The sequence below is a fragment of the Anabrus simplex genome, chromosome 1 (assembly GCF_040414725.1).
Source record: "Anabrus simplex isolate iqAnaSimp1 chromosome 1, ASM4041472v1, whole genome shotgun sequence".
In the NCBI taxonomy this organism is placed as follows: Eukaryota; Metazoa; Arthropoda; class Insecta; order Orthoptera; family Tettigoniidae; genus Anabrus; species Anabrus simplex.
Genome location: NC_090265.1, coordinates 113,572,817 through 113,588,799, shown reverse-complemented (window position 1 = coordinate 113,588,799; position 15,983 = coordinate 113,572,817).

The window sequence follows — 15,983 nt, the reverse complement described above, 5'->3', positions numbered from 1 at the left end:
GTGCAAAATATTGACTTATCCAGTTTCAATGTGAAGCCCCCTCTCTAATCTTCTGTAAATCTACGTCCAAATGTTTCATGTGTTACTCAAAAATGTGCGATGCTATGACCACGTCATCAATGGACATAGTTACAAAATCCCCTGTATCCCGACCTCAAACTCTAGACGTAGCACGAATCAAGGCTGCGGAAGATGTATTTGTTCCATATGGGACCCTGGCAAATTGATACAAACAGTTCATGTATGCAAAGGCTGTGAGAGGTCTATCCTCTTTCTAAGGGTAATTTGCCAGAACGAAGAAGAAAAATCCATGATGGGAAACCATGTTTTTCCTTCAAATTGCTGAATGAGTTCTTCCAATGTGTCAGGCCTCTGTTGATCTGCTTCAATTCTCTGATTAACAGCCTGGCATCTATACATAACCTTACAGACCCGTCCTTCTAGGTAACAACAATTAGAGGATTAATACTATGGCTAAAAGATGCTTCAATTATTCCGTAATCCAGCATAATGTTTATTCTTCGACGGCAATAGCTTATTTCAGTGGAATAGGATACTTAGATCCCACAAATGATGAATGGTCATGTGCTGCAAATTTGTGATCATATACGTGTATTCTTCCTGGTTTATCACTAAATATGCCTCGATACTCAACTAATATTGAATACAATTGATCTTCCTGTAATTCACACAAATTATTTCTCGCCACTGCCTCATAAAGACTATCTTTCGGATCCCGTCGCATGGACCTATGACACTCATCAAATATTTCCTCTCACTAGTACCAACTTCCCTCACCTTTCTTATACCTTTAATAGAACACACGTTACCAACACCTATCTCAGACCCAACGTTTCACAAAGGACAAACAAGCACTACCTAAATCTAGCCCCACGATTTGTAAGCCAATCAGCTCCTAAAATAACCGAATACATAAGACTTCGTACAACAAGGCATGGCTGAAAGTTACATTCATTTTCAATCGTGAATGGTACCGCTATCAGTTTATTAACTCTCTGTGACTGACTACCAACAGCTCTTATAATGAAAGTTTGCCTCACGGGAACTTCTGTTATATTCTGATTTTCTTTCAGAACATCCTCGTAAAGCTTAGAGCTAATGTACGACCTTTCATCACCAGAATTATAATAGTACCTTCACTTCCCTTCTTCATATCATAATTTCTGTCGTTGGAGTTACTACGTCACTACTTAAATTCTCAGTATTATATGTACTTACATCACTTAACAGATCACTTCATATGTTGAAATTAATCAAATAATTACTTTATTATCTATGACTACGTCATTACTTAAAACATTTGACTTATAATTACTTAGGTCACAATCACCTTGTTCCCTTAAATCTACCTTGACTACTCAATTATCTACACTACCTACCTGTTTCTGACAACTTATACCTTCTGACTGTCCACGAGACATATTTATCCCATCCACTGAGAGTTTAAAGTGCTCTGGTTCGATGACTTTAATTACATTCCTATTAGGCCTATTATTATCTCTCTGACTATTCTGTAGAGAATTTCTCACATAATTCACAGTTTCACGCCTCCCATCTTCGGATTGCCTCTGGTAACTCTGCTGACCCGTACCACCATCAAAATTTATATTAGCCCTCGGCTGATCAAAATAAATACCTCTCCTCTGATAATTACCTGAACGGTTTCCCCCTCCCTCTACTGCTATCTTCTGCGGTCGATTACCACCTATGCTACTATTCAGACCCTCGAAGCTGTCTAATAATACCCTAATCTCTTTAATAGTACTGACATCTTTCATACAGGCAGCTTTCATAATCTTATCAGAATAATGTTTTAACGTAATCCTTACGATATCAACTTTTGCCCATATGCTATTAATGTTCTTCCATATGAGCACGTGTGCCAGAAAATATTCAGTCATAGACACTCCCTCGTGTTGTCTATATTTACCAAACATAATCCGTTCTCTCGCAGGACCGTGTACATTTTCATCCCAAAACTTGTCAATGAACTTTTTCAAAATTCTCCTAAATTTAGGCATATTATTACGGTACACTTGAAACCATGTTTCGCATTCACCTATGGAGACGTTCGACAAGATATCCAACACGTATTCCCATTCGATAATATTATACCTCAATTTACTTGCAAATCACTTCTCGACTAAATCTACAAATTCCGTAGGATTCAACTGTTTTCCAGAAAACTTAGGCAAATCTCTGTACCTATTTTACAAACCACTCGTTCCTACCATTTCTCTTATAGTTTGACCTTATCTAATTTCTTGCTGTAGTACCCTGTGGCAATTCATAACTGTTTGTTCCGCTACTCTTTCAGCATTCTCTTTCATTATTCTCAATTCTTCCTGTAATTTTTCTTCTTTCCCTGTCACCTTCTGTGACAAAGTTTCCTGTTTGTTCTGTAGTTCACTGACCCGTCCCAGCTTCACTTCCACCTGTTCAACTCTACTGACACATTCCCTCGTATCTTGCAAAACTGCATTATGAAACTTGTATAATATGTTCTCTACGATATCATGAATTTCTTCCCGATTACTAGAAATCTTATTATTTAACTGTACGATATTGATACTATTCTTTGTCCATTTTCCCTTGACTTGCTCAATCTGAGTATGAAGATCACTCCGACTTAATTCCATTTAACCTCTAAGGTCAACCCACTCTTTATTTAACTTATTTTCTAACTTAGATATTGAATTACCTCTACTCTCTTATTATCTATTTTACAATTTAGTGATTCACTTAACCCATCTATTTTATTATTGATCGCATTGTTACCATCAGTTAATTCTTCTATCTTACTGGTAATCTGTTTATTATAGAGTTAATCTGTTTATTACAATTTTTCGTTACTAGTCTCTTACAGTTTTCATTATTACTACCAAACATTTCTTCCATTTTTCTACTTATCTTTTACTAATATTTTCGCTACTACTACTACTAATTAATTCTTCCATCTGTTTCTTATTATTTTCGTTATTCATTTCACTGAGCTCTGTCATTCTGGCCATGAGCAAATTGAAAAGACCTTGATTCATCGCCACTGCGACTTCCTCTTGAATTTCAGTGTGCTTCTCAACTTCTGAACTTTCCTGAATTACCTCAGAACATTCCATCGTGTTCACCCCACCCTATTCTCAAAATCAAATTGGATGTGCGTAGAAACAATAACCTCCTCGTCTTCCTTGTCCATCTTTAGTCCAGTAGTAAAAGTACGCGATCTCAAATTGATTTCTCTCATCACATTCTTTGACATATCTCCAAAATACAAATATGTGTACACAAAATTACACTCCTCGCATTTACCGGTTATAACTCCGTTGGCTTATATGCGCAAACTCTTCCCAAAATAAACATATGCTATGCTGTCATTCAAACCAAGTTCAGAATTATTCCAGCCCCATTTTGGGCGCCACATTGTGATTACGTCAAAAATATATGTAACAATATATGGATGAAATGGAATTAAAATATTCATGAAATAAAATATTCAATCGTCGGACTAAGTACTCACACTTAGTACTTACCTAATTACTTACAAATACAACTGTAGATGGGCGCCAGCTCCAAATAAATGTAACGATAGTAGAATGAGAATCTTGAATATCTCTAGGGTGTCAACTCATAAGCTTAGTTTGACAGCATAACATACAGATTCTACTAAAATTTCAGGTTATCTAATCTACCATTGAAATACAACAATTAATTGTATTTGATACTAAAGAAAATATACTATTTTAATGTTGACTTTAACGGATGAGACTTGCTGCGATAATTTAAGATATAATACAAAACTATGACATTATAACTGAAATAAACTCTATGCATCAAACTTGCAATTATCTTGATCGGACATTTAAAAGTAGTACAATAAATTTATTCCTCACTGTATCACTTGACAGTACCTTGAACACTGTTTGTGTTATTACAAGGTATTCCTTTGAATTGGTATCAGCTGTAGGTATCTCAAACCTAATTTGGTGAAGTATCCTGTTAGTTTCAGAAACGATGTACAGCATAGCTTGAAATGATATTCCCCGTCACAGTCAACTTTAAGAGAAATTCACTGATAACTGATAGTCCGCATTATAACAACTCAATATTCGGCTGTCACCGAACTGGCACAAGAACTCGACCAAACAGATATAAGAAACACACTCCCAATATAAAATCTATTTGGTCACTGACGATTACGCATCCATATTACTGCTCTGTCTTCGACTGACTGACCAACTGTGGTATCACTCTCCATTGGACTATCTCACTGTTCCATCCGTCTTCTTCCAATTCACTCCAATTAACAAGCTGCTATAGGATACAGCCATTTATATAGACATTAGTTGTCACATGGTATTACACCCACGTCAGAGTTAAAAGAGTACATGATGTCACTCCCACCCAGCTCCAAAGTATTGCAGGTTGTGTTGAAATAACCTCATTCAAAGTAGGAGCCCCCTGAATTATCACATTGTTCTAAATGCTTAGAAGGATAGAACGATGACTCGACAGTTACTGTAACAGTATTACACCTTATATTACAATGTTTGAAATGTATTTTAAAAAATATATCCATATCTGATATTAGGCAGCAACTCTCATTCTACATTATTTTAATGCTAACATACACACACATTCATAATAAATTAAATACCATGAAGCAAACGATAATTGATAATTACATAGTGAAATCATATTATAGAGTTGAGTCAAACAACAACTATAATAATAATAATAATAATAATAATAATAATAATATAGATGAATGCTTGTAACGGGATTTGAACCGTTAAAATGTTTATTAGCATTTATCTAAGAAGCAAATTTTTAAATGAATATTGAAAACATTCAACGTATTAGATCCTGTTCTGTACGTACGAATCTACCGAAGAGATTTTAAGAACAAACCTTGCATTCGGGAGGTAGGATGTTCGAACCCCACTATCGGCAGCCTTGAAGATGGTTTCCCATGGTTTCCCATTTTCACACCTGGAAAATTTTTGATCTGTACCTTAATTGAGGCCACGGTCACTTCATTTACATTTCTAGCACTTTTTAATCCCATCGTCGCCGTAATACGAGGGTCATTCCTAAGTCATGGCAACCATTGTATATCTTGCGATAATGCGACAACTTGGGAATTCTACGATGCGCATTGAACAGGTAACTAAATGCCAACATAAAAATAGGGTTCCAGTGCAGAGGGTCACGGCAGAGGTTGAAATGAAACGCATGGATGGAACTCTGTGTAAATTGATTGTGAACGAGTACAAATGGAACAAAATTGAATGGAAATCTAACTTAACAAATGTTCTTCAAAATAGTCCCCCAGTGCATCAGTGCTTCCACGCAGCGTTCCCAAAATGGGGAAGGCGTTGAATGCCATTGGCATTGCCAACAGTGTGTGCCACCTGTCGCCGATATGCCGTGATGATATCCGCCCTGTTTGCAAATCGCCTTCCACGCAATGGTTTCTTCAGTTGTGGAATTAGGTCGAAGTCGCATGGACAGAGGTCTGGTGAGTAGGGTAGGTGGGTAGGATTTCCCACCCCTACCGCTGTACACAATTCTTGATGACATCTGCAGTGCGTTATGATGCAGTATGATTACATTATCCAGCAGTGCCGGACGTTTGCGCCGAATGCCCGATCACCCACTGCTGCTCGTAGTTCCGCAAGACAGTGAGTAGCATTTTTGCCAGCGAAAAAGGCAATTTTCACGTATGCTCGCTGTTCCACTCTGCTTACATCCATCTTGTAGCATGGCCAAGCACAAACTGAATGCTTTAGGCACTGGTACCGAGCCATCCTCGCATGCAATCTTAATTTGTCGGTTAAGTTCAATTCTGTTTTCCGCCCGGTTTTGAATGTGTTTACTGCCATTACAGTGATGCCACATGTTCGCATTATATACCGTAGTTGCTATAACGTATGGAATGAGCTACATACCTGTCTGTGCCTGTGCGTCGTAAAGCAGAATTTATTGTAAGAAGAGAAATTGAAAAATAAAAATTTATCATCATATAAACCTGTGTCTTAATGTCAAATATGAATATTTCTGCACGAAGCATTTATTCATTTATAGACATGATATAGGCTATTGGGCTTATGTCATATCAAGAAAATAAGGTGAAATTCTTTACGTTTCGCAGAGAACTATGCTCTGCGTCATCAGAAGAAAATCTCGACTGTCCTCGAGAAAGGCTTCCAAAACAATGAACTTTGAATTTTGACGTTACCCAGTATAAGTGGAAATGGCACGTTCATTCATCACCAGATGGCTCCTCGGACACGGTACAGCGCCAGCGTAAGCTGACGGAACTTTCAAAATCAGTCTGAGAGGGTCACATAACGTAACAGGCGTACACACACAGTTTGAAGGTATGACATTGACACAAGTCTGGAATTAAACATCTGTCGATGAGGAGCGTACGAATTTGGGAAACACCGCAACAAAATAACAATAGCGAAAGGACAGGGAAGTAAACTACCTACGTAAATCCTTAATATCTGGCAACCAGGTATTACTTAATTGATAGCCAGTGTCCCTGTTGAAACTGTTGGGATTTCTACGCATTTCCACAGCTTCCCGTATAATCCTGGACCTGTAGTGTCTTGTGTGGGTAAGAGCTCGTGCATCTGGGCACATTACATCATGACCTGACGATAGAGCGTGCTCAGTTATTCTGATTTGTCTGGCTGGTTCAGACGAATATTACGTTCATGGTCCTTGATACAAGTACCAATGGACCGGCATGTTTGGCCAATGTATACCTTACCGCAAGTACAGGGGATTTCGTATACCCAAGGATGTAAAAGTGGGGAAAATTTGTCCTTGGTTTTACCCAGACTGTGAGCAATTTTAATGACGGTGCCAAACACTGTTTTTATATTGTGTTAGGGGAGGACTTTAGCAATTCGGTCTGTGGTGTTATGAATGTAAAGCAGGTAGTCAGTTACCTTCACTTCTTCCTTCTGTGAGCTTTGCTTGGTCTTTTATCAGGGATGCAGGGCTCTATGAATCTGCAAATCACTGTAATTACCCTTGAACGTGACTTTGAGTGTGTCCATTTCCACTTGGATGTTTGATGGCTCACAAATTCGTCTGGCCGTCTTGGTGAATGTCGTGAGAATGCCTTGTTTTTGTGCTGGATGGTGGTGAGAATCTGCATGAAGGTAGCGATTTTTTGTGGGTACGCTTACGATAGACGGTATGTCCCAAGGAATCGCCCAGATTCTTTCTTACTAGAACATCCAAGAAAGGAAGGCATCCGTCCGACTCCATCTTCGTAGTGAATTTAATTGAAGGATGTTGCTGATTTAGGTGGTTTAGAAATAGATGAAGTTTCTCAGGACCTTCTGTCCAGACCACAAATGCAGCATCAACAAACCTCCACCATATCATAGGTTTGGCAGGTGCCGAAGCAATAGCCCCCCTCTCTAAATAACTTAGTAATGTCCTCAGAGAACAGGTGTTCAATGAGAGACATGACCGAGTCAATCGGCACTTTAGTGAACAAGTAATCTACATCGAAACTTACCAAAAGTGCATTAGATTCCGTCACCTTCCGCTGCTTCGAAAGCTAGCCCTGTACCGCGTCCGAGGAGCCATCTGGTGACGAATGAACGTACCATTTCCACTTCTATTGGGTAACATCTAAATCCAAAGCTCATTGTTTTAGAAGCCTTTCTCGATGACGGTCGAGATTTTCTTCTGATGACGCAGAGCATAGTTCTCTGCGAGACGTAAAGAATTTCACCTTATTTTCTTGACACGGCAAAAGCCTATCTCATGTCTATAAGTACGGGCCGTGAAGGCATCAATGACAACAAATATTTATTTATTTATTTATTTATTTATTTATTTATTTATTTATTTATTTATTTATTTATTTATTTATTTATTTATTTATTTATTTATTTATTTATTTATTTATTTATTTAACATCGTTTCGGCGACGGAAGGATGTGGAAGGGCTACGATTGGGAATATAGCGGCCATGGACTTAATTAAAATACAGCCCAAGCATTTGTCTGGTGTGAAAATGGGAACTTAACGGGAAACCACGTTCAGGGGTGCCGACGATGGGATTGGAACCCAACCATTTTCCGAATATATGTTCACAGCTACGCGACCCTATCCGCACGGCCAATTCGCTAGGTACGAAGCATTTAAGATATTGAAGACTCATCCTGAGATTCAGAACACAAACCAGTTAAATAAAGGTGTATTAACGAAGACTTCATTTAAATTAATTTAATCCCTCCAACGTAAGGAACCGAAGAAGGAGGAGTGTTCCAAATAATATTCAAGTTATTGCAACTCTTTAACTATTGAGAATAGGGTACAGGTTCGTACGACACTTTTCACTCAAGTAACTTCGGAGATTCACTCCGCCACTGGCGGTAACTTTTCCTGAGAGGTAGAAAACAACCTAAACCGGGTGTATGAGCGTTAAAGAGTTGACAATGCTGTTAAATAATTTGAAAAATCATTCGATATCAGGCATGTTTATCATCGTACCAGCAGCTGAATTTAGCCAATCAGATCAGTTCGCGGGCTAATTCAAATGGGCTTTGTGCGGCAGTGTTCCTAAATCTGCACGTGACTTAAGAACGGCTTGAGATCCATGCCGAGAAATCAGTATCAAACACAAATACTCCGTTGATATCACCGCTTTGGCGCGACCCTATCGCTGGGAGGTCTGTATTCAAACCCCTCCCCTGGCGAAGTTTTATTTTTCAACTGGTGCTCTCATATTGGTCTTAAGCCACGTACAGAACTAGCAACACAGCCTCTCAAATCCTACTTGAAGCTGCCCGCGAAACGATCTGGTTGGCTAAATTGAGCAGCTGATAAAGTGACAACGGTGCAAGATATCCAATTATTTCTTTAAAATTATTTATCAGCATGACCAACCCTCTAACGCTCATATATCATGTTCACGTTGTTCCCAGTCAGGCCCATTGGCTAAATAGTTAGTGTGCTGGCCTTAGGTCACAGGGGTCCCGGGTTCGATTCCCGGCAGGGTCGGGAATTTTAACCATCACTGGTTACTTTCGCTGGCACTGAGGCTGGGTGTATGTGTCGTCTTCATCACGACGCGCACGTCGCCTACGGGGGTCAAATCAAATACCTGCTCCTGGCGAGCCGAACATATCCTTGGACACTCCCGGTACCAAAATCCATACGCCATTTCATTTACGTTGTTTCCGATCACCCTGTATACCTTAAAGAATGGTATTTCATTCGACTGTTTGTCTATACATATTTGTAGATTATCTACAGGATTATCTGTTTATAACGATCAAGGATCCTTCGCGCTCTGTAGCTGCAGTGGCTTAAGTGCGGCTAGTATCCAGTGTTCGAGAGATAGTGGGTTCGAACCTCACTGTCGGCAGCCCTGAAGATCATTTCCCATGGTTTCACACCAGGAAATGTTGGGGCTGTACGTTCAATGTCGCTTCCTTCCGACCCCCAGCTCCTTCCTGTCCTATCGTCGCCATAAGACCTATCTCTGTCAGCGCGACGTGAAGCAACTTGAAAAAAGGGAGGTAACTGATCCCTGCTCTGCATCCAGTGAAATAATAGCTCATTTTTCAATCCAAATTTGAAAATGAAATACTTTATTTTGCAAAGGATTATTACGAAATAAATTTAAAGAGAGATTTTTCTCCAGTAACATGAGCATGAATAAAAAAAAAAAAAAGACTCGTGTATACGTCAAAATTAAAATCGTTTGCTCGCAACGAAGAGCGAACATATTCCCTGAATGCTGATTTTAGAGCCTTTTCATACATTTACATAGCGTGTAACAAAGCAATCTAATTAACTCCCTGTATTTGCTGAGTGTGTTGTCTTTCATAACATTGCCTCTACCTGGTGCTGCATTTGTTGAGCCTATTGGATTGGCCACTCGTAATTATTTCAATATTTCTGTGGTTTTGATGGGGAGGCCTGTGAAATACTGAGAATGAATTCCTTTCCATGGCTGCAGTTAGCCGAATAATCCCCAGAGAATAGAGAATGAGTTTGTGACATCAATTACTCATGGATACTTCACTCTTGGAATACGTGCGACAGCGCTGAGCTGTGATGGCACACTGAAAATAACTAAATAATAAAAGTAGATGGTTACAACACGAAGGGGAGTAGCAGCTTGTCACATGTGTTACTAGAATGGCTTTGCCAATTCTATTGTTGATACCGAACACCATTAATCTTACTTCTAGAAGGGAAATCGGGGAATGCTACAGCTGTAAATCTACAAACTCTAATTTTATTGTGATAAATTGCTGGTTCGATCTAAATTTACTTCAGTAGGGAGGTTCATTAAGTTTGCATGTATCCTTCACTTGGAATACTGTGACATCAATGTTGAACAATCCCACGAACCTACTACGTTGGCGTAGCAGGGGGAGAGGTGATACTCCCACGTGGCGCGTCCCAGGTGGCGGATAGGGGGGTCCTAACCGGCTTGCCGGCGGACGTGAGGGAAATAAAATACCTCTCGCGGGCCAAACACACTACCCCCTGCGGGTGGGGGACGCACATGTAGAATATACCCGCAGTATCCCCTGCCTGTCGTAAGAGGCGACTAAAAGGGGCGACCAAGGGATGATTGAATTAGGACAATGAAACTACTTGTACTACTAGTACCACTAAATTAGGTACGAAATAGGTTTGTGATTAGTTGCTGTAAAAAGCCTGGCCTGGTGGTTTCCAGTACCCGTGCGTAGTACCCATGTGAGCAACACCGCGGGTCTGGGCGTAGCCTGTGAGTTGTACCGCTGTATGAGCGGCACCGTGGGTCAGCGTTGCCTGTGATTGGTACCCACTATGTGAGGAACACCACGGGAATACCGGCGCCCGTGACTAGTACACCTAGGTGAGGAACCTTACCGGTTTGCGTTGGCTATGAGTGGCGCCATTGTGTGAAAAACAGAATAGGTCTGCGCTCCCTGTACGAAGTGCAATACTTGTGAGTAGTACGATCTTGTGTGGAACACCGTGAGGCTTCGCTACTTTTGATTAGTACCCCAAAATGACAAATACCATGGTTCTACTTTACTCGCAACATGTACCATTCTGTGGGGCCTTAGGCGTGGATTTAGCACCCCTTCAGACATCAAGCTTCATTGTGCTTTATAAGTGATCCCTTGGTCAGTAATACTCTAATAAACTACCTTCTTTTTTAATCTGATCCACTGTTTTTTTGTTTGTTTTTTGTTGGGTTCATGTCCATCCATTCATTCTTCATGACATTTTTTATTTTATTTTGGTCAGTGGATGAATGTGAACTTTTTGTTATTTCGTACCGTTAGGGGCCGATGACCTCGATGTTAGGCCCTTTGAACAACAAGCAGCAATGTTGAACAATCAATATCTTCATCCTTTCTATGAAAGAGGGTCACCCATTGAAATAGAAAAACCACCACCATCATTACCACCACCAACAAGAAAGAGGCATTTTTCGATTTTTTAGAAAGAGTACTGTATTACAAAGAGCCTTCGTGGCTCAGGCGTCAGCGCGCCGGCCTCTTATCTCTGAGTCCCATGGTTCAAATCCCGCTGACTCCATATTTGTGCTGGACAAAGCGGAGGTGGGACAAGTTTATTTCATTACAGCAAAGCTCCCCAAGGTCATTTCATTTCATCTGTTGTTCTTTGAGTCATCAGTCCAGAGACTGGTTTGATGCAGCGCTCCATGCCACCCTATCCTGTGCTAACCTTTTTATTTCTACGTAACTATTGCATCCTACATCTGCTCTAATCTGCTTGTCATATTCATACTTTGGTCTTCCCCTACCGTTCTTACCACCTACACTTCCTTCAAAGACCAACTGAACAAGTCCTGGGTGTCTTAAGATGTGTCCTATCATTCTATCTCTTCTTCTCGTCAAATTTAGCCAAATCGATCTCCTCTCACCAATTCGATTCAGTATCTCTTCATTCGTGATTCGATCTATCTCACCTTCACCATTCTTCTGTAACACCACATTTCAAAAACTTCTATTCTCTTTCTTTCTGAGCTAGTTATCGGCCATGTTTCACTTCCGTACAATGCCACGCTCCACACGAAAGTCTTCAAAAACATTTCATCCATCAGTCATTAATCATTGCCCCAGAGGAGTGTGACAAGCTTCGATAGCTGGCACAATTCCGATCCTCGCCGTTAGATGGGGCTTCATCCATCCATTCCTGACCCGTTCGAATGACTAGAAACAGGCTATGTGGATTTTCATTTTTTTCACTGTATTCACTGTTAGTTTCCATTCATCCACTGCATGGCACAGTGTCTCCAGTTACAAGAAGTACTAGAATTTAAATCGAGATAAGCCTCACCGGGCGAGTTGGCCGTACGGTTAGGGGCACGCAACTATGAGCTTGCATCCGGAAGATAGTTGGTTCGAATCCCACTGTCAGCAGCCCTGAAGATAGTTCTCCGTGATTTCCCATTTTCACATCTGGCAAATGCCGGGGCTGTACCTTATTTAAGGCCACGGGCTTTCCATCCCACTCCTAGGTTTTTCCTACCCCATCGTCGATTTTAGAAGTATCTGTGTCGGTGCGTCGTAAAGCAACTTTTATTAAAAATATTAGGTTCTCTATAGCAAGGCTGAATGTTTGAACAGTTAAAATGGCTCTGACGACTCAAAATAACGAACTTTCGGTTCTTGAACTCTCTTGGTTCTTTTTCTCGTACTGGGAATGAAATATTCGTAAGGAACTAGAAATGTGGTACTAAAGAGTTTCCTGCAGGTGAATGTACGAATTCGAATTCCGGCCGATCCTTGATTGAGATTTTCATCTGAAAATTCTTTTGGGACAGGGACAGTATCCGAACCTAAACAATCGACCAAAATTAAAGTGAACCTGGTTGTTTCCAGCAACCACAGACATAACTTGTGTAAGATGAGGAAAGTAAATGTCCATCTTAAATAAACTGAGAATAACGAAACTAATTCACGAATTTTATCAGTGAGAGGATTTCACCTTAATTTTCCACCAGGTAACAAACTTAATTCAGACTCAGTGGTTGATGATCCAACAGAGTTTCTTTGGCATCCTGTAGACCGAAATGAAACTTCGATATTTATCCGCACGTGCCAGTAACATAAAACTGACGCCTATACAAAGATGCATGCAATCTATTACGTATTATTATTATTATTATTGTTATTATTATTATTATTATTATTATTATTATTATTATTATTATTATTATTATTATTATTATTATTATTATTATTATTAAACAGAGTGGAAGTGACGGAGGTGAAAGTAGTGAGAATATTTGTTAGCCCAGACAGGTTGGAAAAGTGGCAAGAGGGTGCTTGGAATAAGCAGGTAAAAGTTTAACTTCGGTGGCAGGTTCATGTGAGACATACGGAGAAGTATAGATTACGTAGGAGTATAATAGACTCTGCCATGGAGGGTAAGAGAAGTAGAGGGAGGCCAAGACGGTGATCGTTCGACTCAGTTTGTAATTATTTAAATACTACAGGTGTGGAACTAAACGAAGCTACAGCGATAGCGGCAAATAGAGGATTGTCGAAATGGTTAATTAATTGACAGGTTTGACCGTGAAAAGCAGAACGGCCTGTAATGAAGATGTGGATTATTATTATTATGATGATGATGATGATTATTATTATTATTATTATTATTATTATTATTATTATTATTATTATTATTATTATTTATTGAAATTAAGACTTTTGAAAATCGCGATTTTAATATAGGCCTACGGTATAATACTGTAGTAATTCCATTGCTCATCTGTGCCTGCCGAATATGGACCACATCAAATGCCTTGAATAACACCGCCTCCTCTAGGGACACCATGGCCTTGATGACTGTGTGGGGGCTGGTCAGGTCGTTGATCCCCAGGGCTGTGCCAGCTCAGTGTTACCCATGTTCGATTAGCCTCGGTGTAGGGCCAGGTGCCTGAGAGGTTCTGTGCTCTTTCGCTACATTTCTCTTCATTTAATTTTCATTTCTCTGACTGACTAACTAGCATCTCTGCCTCGGGTAGAATGTTTTCTGAATGCGTGCGTGTATCAACCATAAATTTCTGGTCGTGGCGAAGTGATGCATGGCTACTGGGAGAGTAGTCGCTAGCGGCCCACCTCCATGTACCGCGCACCCTCTGGAGTATTCAGCCCTACCTCGGCATTCGGGGCTCCGCCGAAAGTTCCCTAGCTGCTCGTGGAACATAAACGCTAATATTACAGGCAGATTTATTTATTTATTTATTTATTTATTTATTTATTTATTTATTTATTTATTTATTTATTTATTTATTTATTTATTTGTGTCTTTTGGATTTAGACATGAAATAAGATACGATTATAAACTCCGCCTGGGGGTTAGTGAACGAGTTCAAGAATTTTTGATAGACCACACTTTGGCTAGGTGCTCAGAAAGGGTGTGTGGTATTTTATTTTTTTACAAGATGCTTTACGTCGCACCGACACAGGCAGGTCTTACTGCGGCGATGTCAGAGGAAATGGCAAGGAGTGGGAAGGAATGGCCGTGGTATTAATTAGGGTACAACTCCAGCATTTGCCTGGTGTGAAAATGGGAAACCACGGGAAACCTTCTTCAGGGCTGCCAACAGTGGGGTTCGAAACCACAATCTTCCGAATACTGGATACTGGCCGCACTTCAGCGACTGCAGCTATACAGATTTCACCCAGAGAACCAGTCGTGATGTAAACATAAGCACGTGTTTGTGTTAACGTTTATTGGTTAGTGCTGCCGCGGAATACCTACGCGGAGACATGAAACTAGTTCGTTAGCCACATCATGGCTAATGCGATCCTAGATGCAAAATGTCCGAAATTCCTCAAATAATTTAAGTCGGAGAAATATACAAAAAACTATTTGTATTCAATGTTATTTAATATAAACAAGCATTTCAAATTGAAGAGCACAAGAGACGCATTCGCTCATGTTTGACCCGCCATTTTGTTAAGCTGTGAGCTTAAGAAGCAAGCAGTACAGTGCGTAAGTGAGTGAGTGAGTGAGTGAGACATTACTTGTTCTTGTGCAATGTGGATCACATTACCGAGTTGAGTTCGCAAAGGGAAATCTTTGAAAAGGTAATGCACTGAATGTGTTTCATAAATTTTGTAAGAAATACCCGATTTTAGCTTTAAAGGATTTGCGAAGCTGACATCCGAGTTCACTTGTGTTTCGGAGTGGAGCAGCGAACGACTGCACCAAGGATTGGTAAGAACACCTGGGAAATCGAAGAAGCGCTTACCTGGAAGGCGTTCGTCCTTTATCATATGCTGATTAGGTAAAGTACCGGTACTGTACTTTTTATTGTTTTAATATTGCCTCTTCTAAGTTCCTCGCTAGAATTTTACTTAATTAGAATATTAAATGTGTGAAGTTTTACTTATATGCGCTGTTTTGATTGATTGATTGATTGATTGATTGATTGATTGATTGATTGATTGATTGATTGATTGATTGATTGATTGATTGATTGATTGATTGATTGATTGATTGATTGATTGATTGATTGATTGATTGATTGATTGATTGATTGATTGATTGATTGATTGATTGATTGATTGATTGATTGATTGATTGATTGATTGATTGATTGATTACGTATTTACGTTTCGGCCATAAATTCAAATCTACCTTTCTTTTCTGATATGTTAAATATCGAGATGCCATTTATCATTCATTGTTGTTTATTTTTCGCAGACAGTGGGTATAATTTGTGCCGTAATCCGCATCACAATTGCCTGTCAACTACTGTACATGTTGACGTCAGTGGTATCCGTTAACAGTCTATGTAGAGCTAATCCTGATGTAATCGCCGCAATCAAGCGAAGTAACGACAGTTTCAAGACTGCCCACGTGGTTCCTGCCATGTGTCCGGGAGTAGCCCAGTGATTCTCCAATCAGCGTTTAGGCCGCGGATGGATACATACGGATACACA